This window comes from Panulirus ornatus, chromosome 28 (genome assembly GCF_036320965.1).
Source record: "Panulirus ornatus isolate Po-2019 chromosome 28, ASM3632096v1, whole genome shotgun sequence".
Lineage (NCBI taxonomy): Eukaryota > Metazoa > Arthropoda > Malacostraca > Decapoda > Palinuridae > Panulirus > Panulirus ornatus.
Window position 1 is genome coordinate 1,698,536 of NC_092251.1, and position 21,723 is coordinate 1,720,258.

Below are 21,723 nucleotides of genomic sequence, written 5' to 3' on the forward strand. Positions count from 1 at the left end.
AGAAAGAGAAAAAACCGAGATGAAAATTATCAAGAGTGAATAAGAGAAGTGTACACTACACGATTCGTGAAGACCATCAGTAGATCTTAAGAACTTCTTTACCTCTTCCCTGATGTGATTACAACTGCTGACAATCAAAAACCCTCCAGCCAACGTGGAATAGCAGATTAGACCACAACGTCAAAAGACACCCAAGAGTCCAAAGACCTTCGAAGAAGATAAAACTTCCTCACTCCGCTTCTCTACCAAGTAATATCACAGGAGGCCACAGATGTTGCCGATGGATCTTTAAAGGGGTAGGTTCAGTGTCACATCTACCAAAAGAAAATTCTGATTTCTTTTTCGTTAGATTTTTCTGGCACTTTGAGTAACGATTCTTGGAGAAAAGGAAAAAGATATATAGTTTTGGCTTAGAGAGTCAGTGAAAGTCTTTCCAAGATTATTGCCAAACCTGACATAAAGTTTTTGTAATTCAGTTTTTGTCATCGTAGCCCCACAGATTGCTCCCTTCCTCCTTGTGCGTCTCCTCCTCCTGCTTCCTCCTCCTCGCGCTCCTCCTCCTCGTGCTTCCTCCTCCTCGCGCTCCTCCTCCTTGTGCTCCTCTTCCTCGTGCTCCTCCTTATCTTCATTTTTCTTTTAATGACATCCTGAGCAGCCGTCACCAGCGTCATCATGATGAATGCAAACGCCTGACATTTTCGTATCTTTCGCTGCAACTTTGATTAATTACGATTGCAGATCTGGGATGAAGTACCTTGCATATTTCAGATGCTCATTTAGCGCGTGAGTACGAATCGATATATGTACACACACACACACACACACACACACACACACACACACACACACACACACACACACATACACACACACACACACACACAATGTTGGGCAGACCCAAGACGACTGTGATGGCATTCCAGGCATAACTGATTTGCATTTGCATCGCAAGCTGCAGCAGGTATTGGGAGATGTTCACACACATCGTGAATTTCGGGCTATAAATCGTGTTACCTTATCACAACTGCGTAAACTAATTTACCTCATACGCCGCGATCACCGGCGACCCTGTAGCCAGACGAAGGAATGTTGGAGGTTCAAGTGGAAAGGTATTTAGCTGTAGGCTTATTCTAGGCATTTCACAGCACCGGGAGATTCCTCCTACCTCGCACCGCCTCCTCAGCCGGAAGTAGGTCGGGAATGACGCCGAACTGGTATATATGATTAATATTCTAATTATTGCAGTAATGACATGTTATCTTCGGTTGTATAATTACCTCACAGGCGTCGTGTGGGAGTCTACGATTTTCGTTGTTATTCATAGTATCTAGAACGTGATGAGATCCTCGCTAGGTTTTAACTCAGGCTCATCACAAAGAAGTTAGATAACTAGTTTTTCGAGGATTATGACACACCCGGTCTTTGATTATGTTCTGTGAAGCATGACGAAAGGTCATCTGTTCTCCGAGTTATGCTCCGACCAGAGATACAAGGGTTATGCAAAGTGTGCAACTCACAAGAAAGAAAATATTAATGGGTAGTACATTAATGTTGGCTAATGAATAAAAATACTCATGATCTATGAATATGGACGCATAAACTTTCATGAATGAATGAATGTTTTTATTACTGATGTAGAGGCTGCAAAATTTGGGAAAGTGGGTAGGTAAAAGTCTGTCTCTGTCTGTCTGACTGTAGATCCAAAAGTATAATTTTGTGCTAGTAGTCAGTACTTCAGTCAGGTTTAACTGCTGTGAAGCAATAGATGCGATAATTGGCTGTAATAATTCAGTGCAGACACCGAATGACCAATGAAATGTAAGGAATGCTATTGTTAATGAAACTCATGCAATACGACTTGCCGTATGAGCAGAAACACGAAATCATTGCAAAAATTAGAAAACATTATTTTCTGATCGAAGTACACATACTGGAGGACTTTTCTGGAGGGAAGGAAAATGAAATGAGAGAAATGATCAAGATGGAGTAACGATTGAATAAAAGGATTATACTCTTAGAAACTAGAAAATGATTGGCAACTTGTGACACATCGTTAGATTGAGCATAGCGATAACGTCATTGAGCACGAAGGTACGATCCTTGAGCACGACGATATGACCCTCAGGTATTATGCTAATGCTTAGGGGCCAGTTTAAAGGCCAAGCCATCAAGATATCAAGGAGATTAAAGGAAAGCTGATGAGTCGTATGTGTAGTCACAAGGAAAGTGGAGGGGAGGAGGAGAAGGAAATAGAGGAAAAAGAGGATAAGGAGTAGAAATAGGAGGAGAAGCAGGAGGACGATAAGGAGTAGAAGGAGGAGGAGGAGGAACAAGAGGAAGAGAGCGTTCTGGGAATTAGTGTGAGGAGATATGCAGATTAGCAGCAAGGGGAGCTGCAGTGATTGCGAGGTGAGGCGGAGTGCATGCAGAGCGAAGGTTTAGGTAAAGCGAATGTTCCGCAAGATGAGACACTCAATACACTGCAGTGTACAAGCCAAGTCTCAGCGTCCTGTGTAACACAGGAGCTACAACAGGTGATACATCAGGGCTTTCTAGCCTCATCCATTCTCCGGGTTTTTCCGTTTTTCAACACAGAACTTGGCAATTTTTCGCTGGACAGTAAGCATCCCATGTATCGTGTATCGTAATGGTACACTAAATAAATATGTAGTGTGTCATGTAAGTTAGTGACATAGTAAACATAGTGAGCGTTGATGACACATACTTGTAGTACTGGGAAGATGGAAAGCAAACAAATCGTCAACCACTGAGGGAAATTTTCAGCTACTCATAGTGGCTCACTGACTTAGAGGCTGCAAGCGTCCTAGCGCTTAAGATTCTGTCGAGATTAACCTGACGAAGGGAATACGTCTAGCAATACTATATGTATGAGATGAATAAAGCCTCATATATATATATATATATATATATATATATATATATATATATATATATATATATATATATATATATATATATATATATAGGTTTAATGAACCATCTATATAAATATACATAGGCACAGTTATTTATTCATTAACATACCCATCTATTCATTTATGTATCTACATACAATCTTACCTGCAAATTACCTGAAAATAGCACATCATTTCGTTCCATTTCGTGGTGTAGGAGGGAGTACGACTGGAAATAGAGCGCCAGACTGTGTTAAAGGTGTTACCTCAGTATTCGTCAGACAATCGCTTTGTAGACAGTAAATGTGAAGACCACTTTCATCATGAAATGAAGAACGAAGAAATGATCACGAATGAAAACTATATAAGAACCATTTCAGAAATAAGGATGGCGCTGAGTGAAATATGTTCTACTTTCAGAAAACACCAGTTTGTGTTCTAGCTTGAAGTTCTTGAAGATAATGGCTGCGGTGATGTTATCTTGGCGTCTAGCCAGAACAGTGTTTGTGTTTTCTATAAACTTTATGTCACTCAGGTTTGGTTTTTCAGCATATTCTGCGATATTAACTCTCACTCTCTGCCTTCTGAAGGCAGTCTGACTTTTGTGCAAAGCAGTTGATAAATATAGAAATGAACAATTGCACTGAAACACTGAATATCTGTAATATTTGATTATAAACAGCAATTTAGGAAACAGAGAGTTAGTGTAACTGTTAGACATACAGTCTGTGGACTTAAAGTGTTATCAAATAAGAACCAGACTGACATTTGCATTGTTACTCACATGTGTCACAAGTTTTCTACATAACTAGGAATAAACACAAATAAAGTCATTGTAATAACAAACGGAATCATGAAGGTGTTGGGTCGACTTTTCCCCGCTTTCTGCACCATTCCATGCATCAGAATCTAACATCATTCCATTCCACTTGGTAATCTACATATACATGAGGGCGAAGAAGGAAGAAAATGTATATAAAGAGTTGTAAAATACAAAGCTGAGTCAGTAGTCCCTAAGGCGAAGTTAGAGAAAAGTCTCTGAGATGTGGGAAAAGTTCTGTAATGTTGAAATATGGCTGAATGGTCAGAAATGGTCAGAAATGGAAAGATTTCTCAAGTCGGGTTTATGCAGGCAGGACAAACGACCAGGATGAGGGAAGGCAAGGCTGGCTGAGTGGCTGGCTGGTCGTACAGCTGAGAAAATCTAGCAAGTGTTGACCGCTTAATGATTGGTGTTGAGGGTCGAGCCTGTGGCTTAACAGATGTAATGAAAACTTGTGGATTGAATATATATATATATATATATATATATATATATATATATATATATATATATATATATATATATATATATATATATATATATATATATATTATAGTCTTCAGGGAAACAAGAGTAATGATAAGGGAGCACGTCAGAGAGAAGTAGCGAGCTAGTGTGGTGACAGAGCTGAAACATGTAGAGATTGTGCCACTGTAAACTTGGTTATGTAACTTTTGAGGTCAAATGACAGACAATTAATTACACGTTGATAACTCAGTGTCGTATATCAGGATTCTAACTTCGCACACTTGTGATCCTCTTTGAGTATCCATTTCTTTTTAGCTGGAGTTGCGTAATCCATAGTTAAGTAGGTAATTAGAGTAAATTGCGGGCTTACGTGGGCATTAAAAATAACCATTAAAAGACTTAGATTAAATGTGAGCTACCGTCCCCTTGCCTCTTAAGGGCACACTCACTCAGAAGTTTACACTTTAAGCTTAGACCTTCTTACTGTGAGGGGGAGATATGGCCTCTGTCGATGATATTGTCGTCAAATTTTGGTCGATAATCCTTCACAATCTTTGTTCTGTCCCCCAGGGAAGAGAAGACCACATCATCAGTCTGTCTGTAGCTTCATATGTTTCTCTCAAAGGTGAAAGAAATGTAGCACAACTTTTGGTCATCTAAAAGTTGTGAAAAATGTAGAATGTTGTGAAACGCAGGTAAAATTGAAAAAGTTTTGTGAAAAAAGTTTCTCTTTGTTTATTACGAAGGATGCATAGGGTAATTACTTTAGGAAGGGAATCCCAGTAGAATTTTACCTGGAAATGTATGAGATTATATTTCACGTACGCTTGGTTACTTATGTATTAGCATGTGATCAGGATATCTGATCAAGAGAAAGGTTCAGCAGGGATTAAGAAAAAAGGAAAAAAGTTATATTTTACTAAACTTTTGCTGAGGAACTTTTGATTTGCTCACACAACAACGGTCGGGAAACCTCGAGTGTCAAATATTACCTCCTTAAGGACGACAGTACGACCTCTGACCACTACGGTACGACTCCCTGATCATGACGGTACGACCCAGGGGTCGTGCCGTCGTGCTCAAAGGATCAAAGACATGGCCCAAGTGCACACACACGTGGCTCGGGGCTTGTGAGAGATATATACATGTTGCTTTAGACGTGATGAGAACCTGTATAACTGGCTTGTAGTATGATATAAGTGTCTTAGAGTATGGATGAAAGGACCAGATAAATTCACATCTAAATGGCTTAAGAAGCTTTCTATATCAGGTTCTGGGTTAGTTAATGAACCACACATTTGGCCTCTGTTGTAAGGCAAAACTACACACCTGGATATGGGAAGATGAAAAAGCCGTCGATTTCTGAACCACATATCTTACCTTAGATTAGTTGGCGAGACATATATGAGTCACGGAGATGGAGGAATCATCTTCGATATAGAACTACCGATCAGTTATGCAATCAAGTGAAAATTCTAACAATCAGTGAAGCGAGAGGGAGGTAATTGCCGTTAATTAGATCAACAGATCTTATTTCAGGTAGTGAATTATACAGTAATTTTGATAATGATCTCATTAACTCTGAGAGATTATTGTTGATATGTAGGTATGTGAGTGTGTGTGTGTGTGTCTGTACAGATACACATTTGATATATATGTATATATATATATAAAATTTGTCTTGTCAGGAAACATGATGGCAATGTTCAGTTTCTCCTTTCATATCTGGCCAGTGCTTTGAGACACGTGTGCCTCCACCAGGGGTATACAATGAAACGAAATGTAATGATATCTTGTGTCTCTGGGGAGACGAGAGAAAGAATATCGCCCACACATCTGTGTAACGTTGAAGGTGACTGTAAGGGGCAGGAACTTGGGATGAGGATTCCTTCCCTCCTATATCATTACTTTCTAAGGGAAGAAACAGAAGAAGGAAACAAGAGAGGATTGTACCTTTAAGGAATAAGAAAGATGAATCTTATATACAAAAATAAATGGATTCACTCTACCTGCTTGACTAGATGAGTCCAGATGCAGGAGTCACAGTGGACGAACTTGGGTTATATTTGAGGCGCGGATGAAATAACCAAGTGGACGAAACTCTTTCCTCACCTGGAAGGAGAAGGGACTGGGAAGGTGGACTTTTGAATGAATGAGCTGCAAGTGGATAAATGGAATACCAGAAAGCTGGTGACTCGGCAGCAGATGGAGCTTGGTTTACTATCATCATTTACACTAATATCATCTTTTCGCCTTTGTTCTTTAGTAACCCTGCACAAGTTTACCTGTCTGTGTATCCTTATATCTAGTCTCTGCCTCTCTCTCTCTCTCTTTCTCTTTTTCCTTCTTTTTTCCTCTCTATGAAATTCTCATCTTTACATGGTTGTGCAGTTTTATCACCACTCTCACTCATAATTACCCTGAAGGTCAAGAGCTACCAATCACGAGTGAATAGACGGTGATTTAACTTGGTACTCGCTTTATTAACCACAAATGTGAAGAGTCAGTCATACCATGTAGTATTAGGTTCATGATGCAGACTGACAGCATATGTAGTGGTGTACTGCTCACAGCAGAGTGCTGAGTGTAAGTGTAACTTTATGGGACGGATGAGTATACCTGCCTGTAACTGTCAGGGTGTGTGTAGTGAAGGTCAGTAAGTTGTATGCATCATAAGATGAATGTATTCTTATTCACTTATACACTTGTGGGAAATAAGACAGGAGAACCGTCGTGTGTGTGTGTGTACCTGGCATGAAGAACAGATCTGAGGCGCGAAGATTGTTTCCTCAATAACCTCCACTTCCACCTATGCGCGGCTTTCCCCAGCACTCCGCAGCCTTCCCCAGCCCTCCCCAACCCTCCTCAGCCCTCCCCAACCCTCCTCAGCCTTACTTATCCCTCCCCATCCCTCTTCCATCCAGCATGATGGGGGTGCTGGCTGGCTGCCCTGGTTACCCACTACTGTAGGTGCTGGAAGAGTCGTTAGCCTCTGCGGGAGGAAGCTGTGGTCACACACACACACACACACACACCGGAGGCGTCGCCATCCACCAACAGGCATTTCCTCGCTCGGTTATGTCTGACGCTCCAGCTATGTTGTGGCGAATTTTATGTGCAGTGTATGTGCCTGTGTGTGGGGGTGTATGTGCCTGTGTGTGGGGGTGTATGTGCCTGTGTTTGGGGGTGTATGTGCCTGTGTGTAGGGGTATATGTGCCTCTGTAAGAGTTCAGGGATGTGTGTGTGTGTGCATGTATGTGTGTTTATATGCACGTCTGTGCTAGCGTTTATGTGCGTGCTTGTTCATATGTGTGTGCAGTTACCCTCATTTTCCGTACAAGAAGAAAGTCTAACGCTCATAGGTCCCTACGTGAGTAGATACTTGTTTGTGAATATCTATTTTTGGTGTATGAGGAAGGAGTTTCACACTCACGGAGCCCCAGCTCTTAAACTATTTCTTTCATATAACTTTTTAAGTTTTGTATGCTGTCCGCATCTACAGCTTCCTGATTTGTGTTTGTGTGTGTGTGTGTGTGTGTGTGTGTGTGTGTGTGTGTGTGTGTTTAAGTGAATGAATGCTTACAGTAAGACGTATTAGTATGTGTACATTATATCAGAAACTGTTCAAATTTGGCATATGCTTTACTGATATGATAATGATAAATAGACTGATTTTAAAATATTATGTAATAAACCAGTGAGTCAGGCCACAAACGTTTTATATGGAAGATAAACATAACAACAAACATTGTTTTGATCCAAAGGTCATTTTGGTCATGCAAAGATGAAAGGATCATGACAGTCGTTCTGGAAATATGTTCTTATCCACAACCTCGGGGCTGTGCAGCACTCACGCTCACACATACTGACATACATATACAGAGAGAGAGAGAGAGAGAGAGAGAGAGAGAGAGAGAGAGAGAGAGAGAGAGAGAGAGAGAGAGAGAGAGAGATAGAGGAAGCAGTCGTCAGGCAGTAATGGGAGGGGAGGTACAGAGAAGTGTGGGAGGGTCGGAAGTGGGAAGTGAGAAGCGTGAAGTTGTCTCCAGCGTTCTGGTGCGATGAATCTGTCTTATTCCTGGATACGTACTGAGGCTACAACTGGGATATATATCTATCTATTTCATCAAATAATGTTATTTATCCAGAGCTAGATAACTGTAAATTTCATATAGAATTGCAATACAATGAGAGAGAGAGAGAGAGAGAGAGAGAGAGAGAGAGAGAGAGAGAGAGAGAGAGAGAGAGAGAGAGAGAGATACAGGCGTTTGTCGAGGTTGTGCGACGAGTGTGGTAGCGGCGGTGAGAGTGTTAGCGGCGGAAGTAGTGGTATCGGCTGCGGTAGCGGCAGGTGGCAGCGGCAAGTGGCAGCGGCAAGTGGCGGCGGCAGGAGGCAGCGGCAGGTGGCAGCGGCAGGAGGCAACGGCAGGAGGCAGCGGCAGGTGGCAGAGGCAGTTGGCAGCAGCTGCAGGTGGCTCCAACGACTCAGGTGTGAGAGTTAAGATAGCGCCGCTCCTCTCACACTGGCCACTCTACGACCTCCACGCTACACCCCCCAGTGCTACACCCTCCACGCTTTACCCTCCATGCTACACCCTCCACGCTTTACCCTCCGTGCTACACACCCAACGCCACATCCTCCACGCTACATCCTCCACGCTACACCCTCCACGCAGCATAGAGCAGCGCAGCAAAATTTTGAGTCAAGAAAAAAGTTGAGTAAGTTACATGTGCATAATGCACGAAGTTTTTCCTTCTACTGTTAGCCATAATCAATATGACAATTCAGTAGCTGATCCACCCATCTGTGCGACCTATTATATTAACAAAGTCGAGAACAGAAACGTTGACTGTCTGACAGTCTTGCAAAATACTCCCTAGTTTGACGTTCCTCTCTCACCTCTCCTTGGTCGACCCATGGAAGGTGTCTACCTACATATACAGCACAAGTAACACGATGAAGAAAGGTTCCAGACAGACTATTCTGTTCTGGAGTTTACGTTGATATTTCTGCTGTTCACGGCGGCTGAATTATTGAGTTCCTTAGTTTCATCCTGTGGACGATAACGCCAGAGGATTTCAGAGGTCACAAAGTGTCTTTGTCAGACGTTTGTGGCAAGATCATCTCAAAATTACAAATGTGAACTTCACTTCACCGGCACAATTTCATCCCAAGTCCAATCCACTTTACAACATGCTCGCCCAACAGATAGACACCAAAGAACACATGTAAGTCAGGTTCTATGATCATGCGAGCTAGTAGCTCATGGCTGGCTTCGACAGAATCCGCACCAAAACTTGTTTTGTCGTGTCGAAAATCCAATTAATGAATCAGCTTTTCCCCGAACGATCGTCACAACAGGAGGCGGATTAGGTCTTCAGACATGACGTTATTAAGTACAGAACACTCGTCGTGATATCTCACTAACACACGTCTTAGATAAAGGCTTCTCTCAGTGTATCAGCTCAAGCTGAGTAAAAACTGTTAGCTTAGAAGCATTCCTCAACCTCCTTGATGGCTCAAGTCTTTGTTTGTTTCTGACGCTACCTCGCTAACGCGGGAAAAGGCAGAAAAAAGTTCCAGAATAGAATATATATAGAAAATAGTGAGAATATGTATGCCTTTAACTATGCTGCTCTACATGTCTGGCTATGTGAGGCTCAGCAATAAAAGTTTTAGCAAGAACATCAAGATGATGGATGCTGCTGTCTGAGATAACTCTGAGGCAGAGGTAAATGGCTCTTGCTCACACTGCTGCCTCCACGACCTTATGATATATATAATACATATATATATATATATATATATATATATATATATATATATATATATATATATATATATATATATATATATATGTATATATATATATATATATATATATATCTTCTTTCTGAGGGGAGGAAGCTTCCCCCAGAGGTGTGGAAACTGAGATAAAATATCGACAAAGCACCTGTCTTTTGGAAACTGGTTCAGCAGGTTTTCAAATCCGCCAAATAAATTCCTTTTCATTTTTCTCATGAGCTTCAACTCCCCAGGCACACAGGCCTCAACACCACCTTCACCGTACAGAGTAAGGCACTGGGTCTCCAGTGAACAGAGGTATAGAGAACAACTCTTCCATCCTCTGCCAACTACTGGAAGGTTTTCATGTTAGACATCACTGATTACCGTGAATGAAGCGAGTTCACACGCTTGCTCACGTGCAACTAAGCCCAGATAATGGATTTAACACACCTAACCACAGAAAGTTCACAGATTTGAAAGCATTTACACAGACGTCCACGTGGAACACACCATAGATAACCCACTGTGGGAGTCTAGCGGTAACGCATTTCACACTTCCTGACCTAAGGAAACTAGCTTCTTCAACAAATTCGCAGATATCCAAGTTTCAAGACTCTCTCTCTACACTTGTAGCAGAATGGTTGATGGCAGTGAATTTCTCACGCCTCTCACTGTAAAAATGAATGCGGGTTCGAATGCATAAATACATAAACCACTTTTGACTGTGTAGCACTAAAACCAGTCACTGTAGTTTTCTCCCCCTCGTTTTAACCTTCCATCCCACCAACCTGCTTCATCACAGCCTGAACTCGTCCACAATAGCCCACACGCTATCCGTTTTCCTCTTTACAGGGTAGCGAATTAATTATACTTGGGATTAAACCAACGAACTTATTCCGCTGGCGTGAGCAGCTCCGACTGGTTCGTATAGTTTCACCATGTTATGCATCCTCATATTAAGGTGTTTTATGAATTAGTTTAGACCAAGAATAATATATTTCGCTCCACAACAAAAATGACTGATGAATGGTTCGAGAGAGCGCACTTAAAGCTGGTGCTGTCCGCCAGTGAACCATCGAGAGGTGATCAACTGAAGCAGAAAAAGAGTTTCAATCATGAAACTCGAGGAGCCATTTGGGAAACTCTACTCCGATGATGCATCAAACACCCTGGCGCTTTCTTCGGCTTCTCTTAATTAAGGAAATGGGTCGGGATGGAGCTGCCTAGACAGCAATGAGCCCCGAGGGGCGGTTACAGAGAGACGATTAACCAGGATTCTCTGATGCCGAGCTAATGTTTTCCTGGCAGTATTGTGGCTAAAGGCTTTGTTGTTATGCTGCTTGATTCTTAAAGCAGGTACAGCAGAACCACGCGCAGTGCTGAATGGTATTTAAGATTAATCTTATACGTTATCAATAAATCATACGTTAATCATATTAAATAAACGTATCCTTTTATGGGTCTGTTTTGCGAAACTGGCGTCTGAATTCCAAAAGAATGATTCATGGAACATTTTTTCCCCCAAATACACATTCGTTGCTATAAGCATCACTGATTTTTACCACGAGTTACAAGTATGAATCTTAAAACAGTCCCTCTCACAGTTCTTGGAATGCAGGGCATAAAACGAGGAGTTTAGACCTTCAAGAAAGACATTTTATATCCCAGTAAGTCTTCATCGTAAACCCGGAGCGCTGTGGCGTGCGGCGAACGAGCGGGGAGGGTGATCGTAGAGAGTAACGAGGCAACTGAAGCTTACTGGAGTCCATGGCAGCCATACAAGTTCCGTCTTCATCTACTGTGGCGTTTAAGCTCTGGTGGGTTTTTACTGCGGGAGGAGGGAGGGATCGAGGGGAGGGACTTGTCGGGGCAGGAGACCAGGGAGGGTGGCGTCGGGTCTGGGGACCGGGGAGGGAGTTGTCAGAGTTGGGGACCCAGGGAGGGAGGTGTCAGGGCGGTGGTCCCAGGGAGGGAGGTGTCAGGGCTCCTCCCTTCCACCCTTCACTCCCACTGACACTTATAACTCAATCAAAACCCTCGAGAGTTCTCCTGCAGCAGACCCTGACAACATATCAAACATCCACATAAAGCACTTTAGCCTGTTAGCAACCCATGCACTCACAGATATCTTCAAACCACTTCTGTCTGCACAAAGGAATCCCAACCACATAGATAATCCTTCCGACATACTTCTTCCAAATTCCCTTCCTCCTGCCGCTCCACACCGATGCTGACAACAGTATCAAGCACTTTGAAAAATGATTTACATCAGATTCAGCCGAAACATCCTACTCTCAACTACCCGGCAACGGATTCACACCCAAAGGTCCCACTCCGACGCCACGTACAGACACCACACAACATATTCTGGGTGGAGTCAGCCAGCCATAACTCCGCCTCAGGCACAATACTGGTGCCAGAAGGCAACAAACCATTGGACATTGTTCACCCATCGTTATCTTCCATAACACATACTTAACACCAACCAACGCAAAATGACGAAAAAAAAAAAGGTTCGTCATCTTGTATAGTCGACTGCTAAGCCAGAAAGCTTCCCACAAGGCCAAACAGCCAAAGCTCTGAAGCTCTTCTTTATCCAGCTCTATTTTATCTCTTTGCACATGACCCTTTCTTTACAAACCTCAGTGTGAGCATCTTTTCATATGCGAACGATCTTCAGAATCATATCATAGCTCCCCAACACAACACACACAACATTAACATACAGAACTACATTCTGCAATAACAACAGTGGTTTGCTTAAGAAAGAATGTCTACATCCCTACAAACTTCCACTGTCACCCGCCTAACTTCTGGCTGACGTGAATCAACGATGCGCCTCCTCATCGGCGTGAGTAATATGATTAATCATTTTCATTCAGCAAGACACCGATCATACAGGGTACTACATCTGACACAGACATGGCATTCACTTCCCCACGTCATACCATCAGATCAAAGTCCATCAACAAACTAATGATACAACTGACGATGATACAGCCTGGTTGAGAGAGAGAGAGAGAGAGAGAGAGAGAGAGAGAGAGAGAGAGAGAGAGAGAGAGAGAGAGAGAGAGAGAGAGAGAGAGAGAGAGAGAGAGAGAGAGATTGAAAAACAGAGAGACAGAACGCGTCCAAAATGGCTGAAAGCTTTAACATTCAACCGGCCACATACCAGAGCAGCGTACGTCAACTGCAAGCATGAGCAAATTTCTTATCTCCAGAACATCGAAGGCACCCGAGGCGGCAGACGTCCTTTTTCTTTTTTCTTTTTCTTCCACAACCTCACAACAGGGAGCTGGGGACGGGAATCCTGCCTTCGTGAACTACCCTTGACCTCTGTTAGCTTAAACGGGGAGTATAACACCGCAGGTCTTTTCCCTTCCCTCTAGTGCACACAGCTGCCTGACGAGGGTATCATTCATGCTAAAGGTTACAGTATCCACAGTGTGGTGTTACACACTCTGCCACCGAGGCAAGTAACTTGCTGGGGTCAGTAACGATGCGGTCGGTATTTGATCTCGGAAACCTGGTTCAGACGCCACTTACTGGTCTCTCCACTTTATCCTCCCTCTCTTTCTTCTCCAACTTTGTTGTTTCTCTCTCCCTCTCTTCTTCCCTCCAGCACGCCTTTTCCCCGTCTTCATCCTTCCGGCACCCCTCCCTCCCCTCTCTTCTCCTCTGGCATGCCTTCTCCCCTTCTCTTTCCCTCCACCACACCTTCTATCTCTGTTCTCCCTTCCAGCACGCCTCCTCCCCCCTCTCCTTCCCTCCGGCACGCCTCCTCCTCCTCTCCTTCCCTCCGGCACGCCTCCTCCCCCACTCTCATTCCCTCCGGCACGCCTCCTCCCCCCTCTCCTTCCCTCCGGCACGCCTCCTCCCCCCTTCTCCTTCCCTCCAGCACGCCTCCTTCACCTCTCAAACCGCCGGAAGTGTGACTCTCGCGTGGTTAGATCCAGACGCCCATGATAATGACACGACCAGCATCTGTAATGTCGCCTTGGAGGTGGTGCTGCTGAGCCGAAGCCGACTAGACGACGAGATTGATACAGACAGACAGACAGACAGATAGACAGGGAGTGACAGAGAGGAGAAAGAAAGAGAAGGAGAGTTAGACGGGGAAACACGGAGGAAATACAGACAGGAAATAGTAGACAGGAAGAGACAATAAAAGACAAACACAAAAAAATGATTCCCCTGAAGACACGGTGCAGGAGGTGGTCGTGATGAGGTAGAGAGCGTGACGGGGTGGTGGCAGGGAGAGGGGGGGGGTGATGGCGGCAGGGGGGTGAGGGGGGGATGGGCGGATAGGGACACCAACTGGTGACGGTGGGGGAGTGCATCGGAAATGGAAAGTAGGTGTTGAGGACATGCATCATGGTAAGCGGTTGATAAAAGAGTACACGTTTGTAATATATATATATATATATATATATATATATATATATATATATATATATATATATATATATATATATATATATATATATATATATATATATATCATCATCATCAACACGATTACAGAGGCGACGTCCTGCCTCTCCCACCAGCGTGACACTGGGGAAGAAAAAGGATAAGATAAAGTCCAGCCTCTCGTGAGGCGGGGAGAGGTAATATGACGTGGAATAGTGGAGGTTCCTTGAATGTTGAGTAACTCAGGAACGTTCGGTTGCAAGAATAAGTAACCTTGAGTGAGCGGAATGGAGGGAGGGCGTGATGGGGATAGCAGAATAGTGTCTGGGCTGACAGGGAACACGTCACGTTTGCGAGGAACCCTGCAGGACGAGGAGGGTTTCAGGTGTTGAGCTGATGGTGGAGTGGCTCACTTACACCGGCAACAAGCAGTCGGAGACCCAGTAGGATAGGGTCGGGGATAATGGAATTCAGAACGCTGGGTATGAAGGAAATATAATAGAACCTTATTATAAGACGATGGAGCAGGATTTGATTACAATTGACAGAGTAGTCAGGGCAGATAATCTGGTTAGAAAGGGATCAAAGTTCTGCCAGAAGCTCCAAGAAGCGCACAGGAATATCTATAAAGAGTCAGTTGAAGAAGGAGAAGTTGTAGAAAATATTATCATCAATGAAACGAATGGTGGAGGAGAACAAGACAATCTTTCTACGCCGACCTTGATGAAGGTAAAGAACCGGAACTGCAATATATCGTTAACCTCTTGAGCATAACGTTACGATCATTTAACACCCTTGAGGACGACGGTACCGCCCTTGAACAGGACGGCACGACTCTTGGATATGATAGTCTAACTTTAGACCTGACTCTCAAGGTTCTGGTCAAAGGACAAGCCATCATGACTTATGGTCGGATTGTCGTGTTTAAGGATCGTACAGTTGTTTCACTGGATCAAACTTACATGACTTCTCACATGTATCTAACACATGGCTCTTCTCTGAAAGTGAACAGTTGTATATACTGGAATATTTACACATCACAACATTGGTGACATTTGATTAGTAAAGGAAACCTACATATATGACAATAACCTTCCTTACTACAACACCGTGGGGAAGTAAGGGCATTTTCTTCACAACTTTTCTCCTGAACCATCTCTTTGTTTCACGACACTTGTGATGTTACCCTTTCAATTCTCGCCTCCCATACTCAGCAAAATACCTCACATCAAGGAGCGAAGCAGAGGGCGACTATCTAATAAAAATTTGCCAAATCCTCCTCTTCCTTCCTTCCCTATGGCTAAATCACATCCTCATAACACTGGCCATGATCTTCCACTTGGTTATCTCCAGGGCTGCTATACTGATGACTGGTCAGTATCCTCCTCTGGCTTCTCTCTAGTGTCTCTGCTCCACCCTCTGAACACTGGCCAAAATCCAGCTCTTGCCTCCTCCAGCATGGCTATGCTATACCGAACCAACCTGTTTGCTCAGAGCCGCTGCGCTGCCTTGCCCTCGGGGAGCTAAATTATTACGTCCTGCTGGAATCGTCCTAATGACCACGTCCCTCCGCCCTCTGGCCCTTCCCGCCTCCCTCCAGCTCCTGCCACCCTCCAGAACTCTCCCTGTTTCCACCATCCTCCACCCATTCCCGCAGCGACTCCTCTACAGCATCGGACACTGCCGACGGACGTGGATTATCGCCCGCAGGGGCTCAGCGACCCCTCGCTGGTCAACTTTACACAACTTTATATTTTCTATAATGAAAACCTAAACACACACACACACACACACACACACACACACACACACACACACACAGTTTGAATCATTGATGGATGATGGAATGTGTCTGTAGTAGAACGCAAATATACATATTCGCAATCTAAGCACAGTTCATCATCGTATGGGTGCGTGTCAGGGCGCGAGTGGTCGTGCTGGTAAGGTGATTTCTCGAGTTGAAACAACACGCTGATTCATCGACAATATTTTCCAGTGAGTCGACCGAGTCAATGATACGCCAGAGTCAACACTGTTATGCCTGAGGTCCCTCTGGGGTAGTAGCCAGACCTCCTCAGAAACAGGTTGTGAGTCGGCGTGATCTGCCCCAGAGGAGAGACAGAGAACAATAGACTTATGGTGTAGGATCAAAGTCTATCAGTGAACTAGGAATGTGTATTTAGGAAATATCGTTCTGTTCCATTAGCGTCGTCTGCGTAAACCTTTAGCTTCTCCTCCTGCAGGAGTGGATGCAACACCTGGCCGGAGGGGGTCGCGGGAGCAGGTGTTGGAGACCCAGGTGCTGAGGAAGCAGCCGGCCAACCGCTCGCCTGGGTATATTTACACAGATCCACCTGTTGGACGCACACACACACACACACACACACACACACACACACACACACACACACACACACACACACACACACCACGACTCCAGGAGGAAGGAAAGTGTTCCTGCAGCTGTTTTGATCTTTCAGAGTCATCCAGTTGTGCTAATGTGGTGCAGTCTCCACCTCCTGACTACCTCCTGTTTTGCTCTCCTGTCTCCATCTACTTATTTCAGATATTAGGGATATTGATGCTATCACCACCCTCCCTTCCATCACCACACCACCCTTCCCTCCATCACTATCACCACACTCCCCTCCATCACCACGCCATCCTCCCCCCCCCCATCACCACAACACCCTCCCCTCCGTCACTTCACCTCTCTGCCGTTCTGAGAGTACAGGAAAGTGTCACTATTATAGAGATTATCGTAATTACATTTTTTCCTCGTTACCGACTGTGAACATCCGGTCCAGCCCACAGCACGGAGCGCTGCTGGAGGTTGCAGAGGGGGTCAGGTGTAGGGTGGGGTAGCGGGTGGGGAGAGGGATGGGTTGGGAGTGTTTTAGGCGGCATTATACGTTTGGTGAGAGACTAGGGAGGGGGGAAGGGCGAGGCGGGAGGGCTTGGAGGGAAATGGGTCGTATTTGATAGAAGACGAAGAAGAAAAAAGGGAAGAGTGGAGAGTTGAGTCTTATTGGAGATTTCAGGTATGAGAGAGAGAGAGAGAGAGAGAGAGAGAGAGAGAGAGAGAGAGAGAGAGAGAGAGAGAGAGAGAGAGAGAGAGAGAGAGAGAGAGAGACGTTGGGAGAGCGGAAAGGAGAGAGAAGTGTGCTGGAAACACGGGAGGGAAATATATTTAAGCCCGGTTCAGGTCACTGCTAAGTTAGTACTCCTGTGAGAGGACATAAGTGGTCATAACACGCAGCCACAGTGCATCACATTTGACTAAACCTCTACACACACACACACACACACACACACACACACACACACACACACACACACACTGGCTTCCGTAGTACATAGGTTAGCGTTTCTGACTATGATTCATGCACGGGGCCACTCGTTTTTGAGTTCTTCGCTCGGCATTCGGCCCACGGTATCCTCCCCTCAGGGCAGGTCGGTAAATGGGTGCCTGTCTTAGGCTGGGACGTGTTTGTATGTGTATACATTATACTTATAAGTAAAGTCGTGGTAAATATCCCCATGGGTAAGAGGCGAGGCATCACAGATGTTAGAATCTCTCGCCATAACAACATACAGCAAGTAATCACAAGTTGTAATCACACAAATACGGTAGAAATCACCATCAACAACCCTGATTACAAATGAACTTCATTACCCCGACACTTGCAGGTCTCCTGTGGTCTCTCCTGAAGCCACTTGTGCAGTGAATTAGAGAAAGTTATCGTACTGACTGCAAGGGAAACCATCCCTCTGGCGGAGAACTTGTAGCATCTCAAGGACTCACGAATCTTTCAGTGTTACATGACGAGAGTCTTGTCCCAGGAATATTGATGGTGTGAGATGTGAAAAATGAAGACTCTTGAGAATATTGATGCACCTTCGAGAAGAATATCAGGGTGCATTTACACCGAAAAAAAAAGAAAAAAAGAATGTACCCAGTTGTTAGGCCCTTACACGGAGACTGTTCGAAATGGGAATCTGGTTAATGTATAAGGTGGATGATCTTTGAATAAGATCTAAAAAGCAAGATTCAAACGGATGCATCATCTCCTTCGGCTTCATACAAGAATCTCGGATTTTCTGGCATTTTTTAGAATAGTTGAGCCTCTCTGACCTTCAGATGGCTTAGCATGATAAAAATTTACAAATAACGAAAAGAAAGACAAAAATCTCATGCTAAAAATGAGGAACATCACAAGGAGAAAAAAACTGGTTTTTTCTTTTTTTTTTTTTTTTTTTTTTTTTTAGAAAAGGAGAGAGACAGCCAATACATTGTTGTTTAGTTTCAGCAGAATTCTCCAGTTGACGGGAGACTGACTCATAGTAGGACTAATTAGTATTGATCTGACAACTCTGGACTTATTTCTCAGAAAGTTAACACTATATTGGTCACCTCAGCAGGTAACTTATATGGGTCATTTCAGCAGGTAACATTATAATGGTCAACAACTTTTGAAGGCTTTATCTATTATCTGAAAACAGTAAGTTTCATTGTTCTGACAACTTTTATACTCACACCACCAGAAGTGGGAATCTTCATGGATGTTTTTAGATAATTCTTACTTCATACAATACGACTTTTGTCTCATGTACAAAGATACAGGAACAAAAATATAGAATTTTGAGAGAGTTCAGAAGCAAGCAAAAAAGCAACAGGAAAAACCTGGATTTTATTTCAAAGGGCATCCCAGATCCTCATATATATAGCTACACATTCATATCCCGGTCGCTGGGAGTGAGGCTGTCTAAGCACCTGACGACCAATTGAACCAGCTGTCGGTGGTGACGAATGCCGTCTTTTGCCACGTCTGCCAAGCTATATCTGGAAAGGCCGACTGAAGCTACATTTACAGCCAGGGGATATGAGAGGTGCAAGAGGCTCCCAGAAATGTGGACTTCACTACACTTATCGACGTATTTGTAGATGAAATGCCAGGCAGGGACTCTGAACTGACACATGAGGACCATGAGCAGATGGGACGCGTTATTCTGACTTTATGAAAAGGACTTCAGCTTGACGACTCAGCAGACCTCAGAGCCCATAGATTCCTCACTAGCCCAGGTTCCTTGAAGACTCTTCCTCCAGCCAATGGGGGCCTTTGAGGAGAATCTGAAAAGGGTGTTCTCGGTAACCATTATCTGTGATTCCATTCCTGTCATTCTGTAAGACCTTCGCATGCTTGAAGATTCGTCGTAAGAACGTGATGACAATGTTCGTCTGCAGCAGACTGGAAGCCGAGGAGCTCTGAGTAAGACGCAGGTGTCATAAGGGATATAAGGAAACATGATCCAGCTGGGGAACCAGGAAGAGGGAGGCATCTACCCTTCACTTCAAGGAACACACACACACACACACACACACACACACACACACACACACACACATATATATATATATATATATATATATATATATATATATATATATGGTTCAAAAGGATGTGTCTCGCATGTGTTTGTTGATCCACTGGAAAGCAGACGGAATAAAGAGCTCACAAGCGTTAGATCAAACCCAATATAGCCAGCTTTCAAAGAGATTGATGCATGATGTAGCCTTTTCCCCTGTGACATGTAATATGAGACGGTCACGTTGAAATTAATTATGGAAGACAGAAAACTACAACAATGGTAAACATCCAAAATTATGATTAAAGGGACTTTGTTAGCAGTCTCCCTCAGGCTCAGCGGGGATTATCTCTCGTACAGTTCTAACGTCTTCAGGACATACGCTCAAAAAGAGTTTCAGTGACATGTAAACATCCAACTCGATTCTACAAATTTTTGACTTCCAGGGAATCCTGACGTATCTTTATAATTGATTCGGTCGATTATTGTTATATCTTACCTTCACTTTATGGACATAACCTTATATGTCATTATGTGGTAACCTAAAAGAAGAGAAAAAGACGAAAAACACAAAGTATGTGTGAGATGGAGATAGTGTGTGTTTCTGGAGTGAATGCCAGCAACCCACTTGTGGGCTGAAAGAAAAGACAGGAACTTGGAAAATGAAGAGGAACTTTAGAGCCTCTGTGTCACCTCCACTAACCCTCCAGATACCTAGGTGGCAGCACCTCCCTAATTGTCGGTTGCTTACTGATTGAAATGATGCAAAATAGACTCAATTTCATAAGGACCTTGGACGCGAGTGTAGCGATGAAATCTATATTGTGTCTAGAAGAAAAGATATGAAGAATCGTGAGGCTAAAGGAAAGTATTGACTTGTTAGTAGATGCACAAGCTTTAGGCTGGAATTTTGTCAAAAAGACTTAGGATTGGCAGAATAGCATAGACAGTCTTAAGAAAAAAATGATGACTGCAAAAACGTGAGTAACGGAGAAGAAAAGATCAGAGACAGACGGTCTTCTGAGTAAATGTGGAAATCTGTTGATTTTTGGGGAGCATATGCTTGATTTACCCAAGAATTTTAATTTTGGTTAGAGATGTAAATGAAATTTTGAATCTGGCCAAAGATGAGAAAAGATCATAGTTTTTTCTTATGTCTAAGATGTCTGGTCAGTGCTTCTGTGCCATACAGTGAATCTCGTAATGTGATTCTTATAATGAACTCTGGCTGTGAGATGAGGGACGAGAGGATAGAGGGGTCCTTACGTAGGCTGCACAGGGAGGTAAGCGGAGGACCAGAGAAAGAATCGAGCAGGAACCTACTGCGGTGTAGCGTTGCGTCAAGATATAAACAGGCATGTTTGTGGGTCCTGAGGAGATATTTAGAAAGAGATAACATACGTACAGAACAGAGACCTGGTCACTCCTGCATACTGTAGTCTTCACGAGTGTTGTGACCAGACACAAAAGAGGAGGTCAAGGAAATTAGAGAAGCTAGACGGTCATATGAAAAAACTTTGGTCTGCAGAACCTAATGCCAAACTTTTTCAAGAGCTTCTGAGAATTCTAGAGTAACGGGAAAAAGACCCACTAAAGTTACGGGGAAAAAGAAGTCAAAGTTCTGAACGGAAAAACAGAAAGGGCAGTAGAATGGCAAGGCGAACCAGTGGTTGAGATTAATTAATGATTTTCAGGCTGATGAAGTTGTTTACGATAGTTTCCATGACTTGTAAGGTGAATGAGGTGAGGGTTACTGATCTATATTTTGACAGCGACATCAGATCACATATTTCAGGAAAGGGTTTTTATGGTAGCAAGCAGCAAGTAAGGTTGCTGAGCAGAGGATCATCTGATAAGCTTATGGGGGATTGTGGTCGATTCTGAGGCACATTCCAGGGCTGAACGAAGAACGCAATACAAGTCAGGAACTTTGGTGTAGACGACCAGG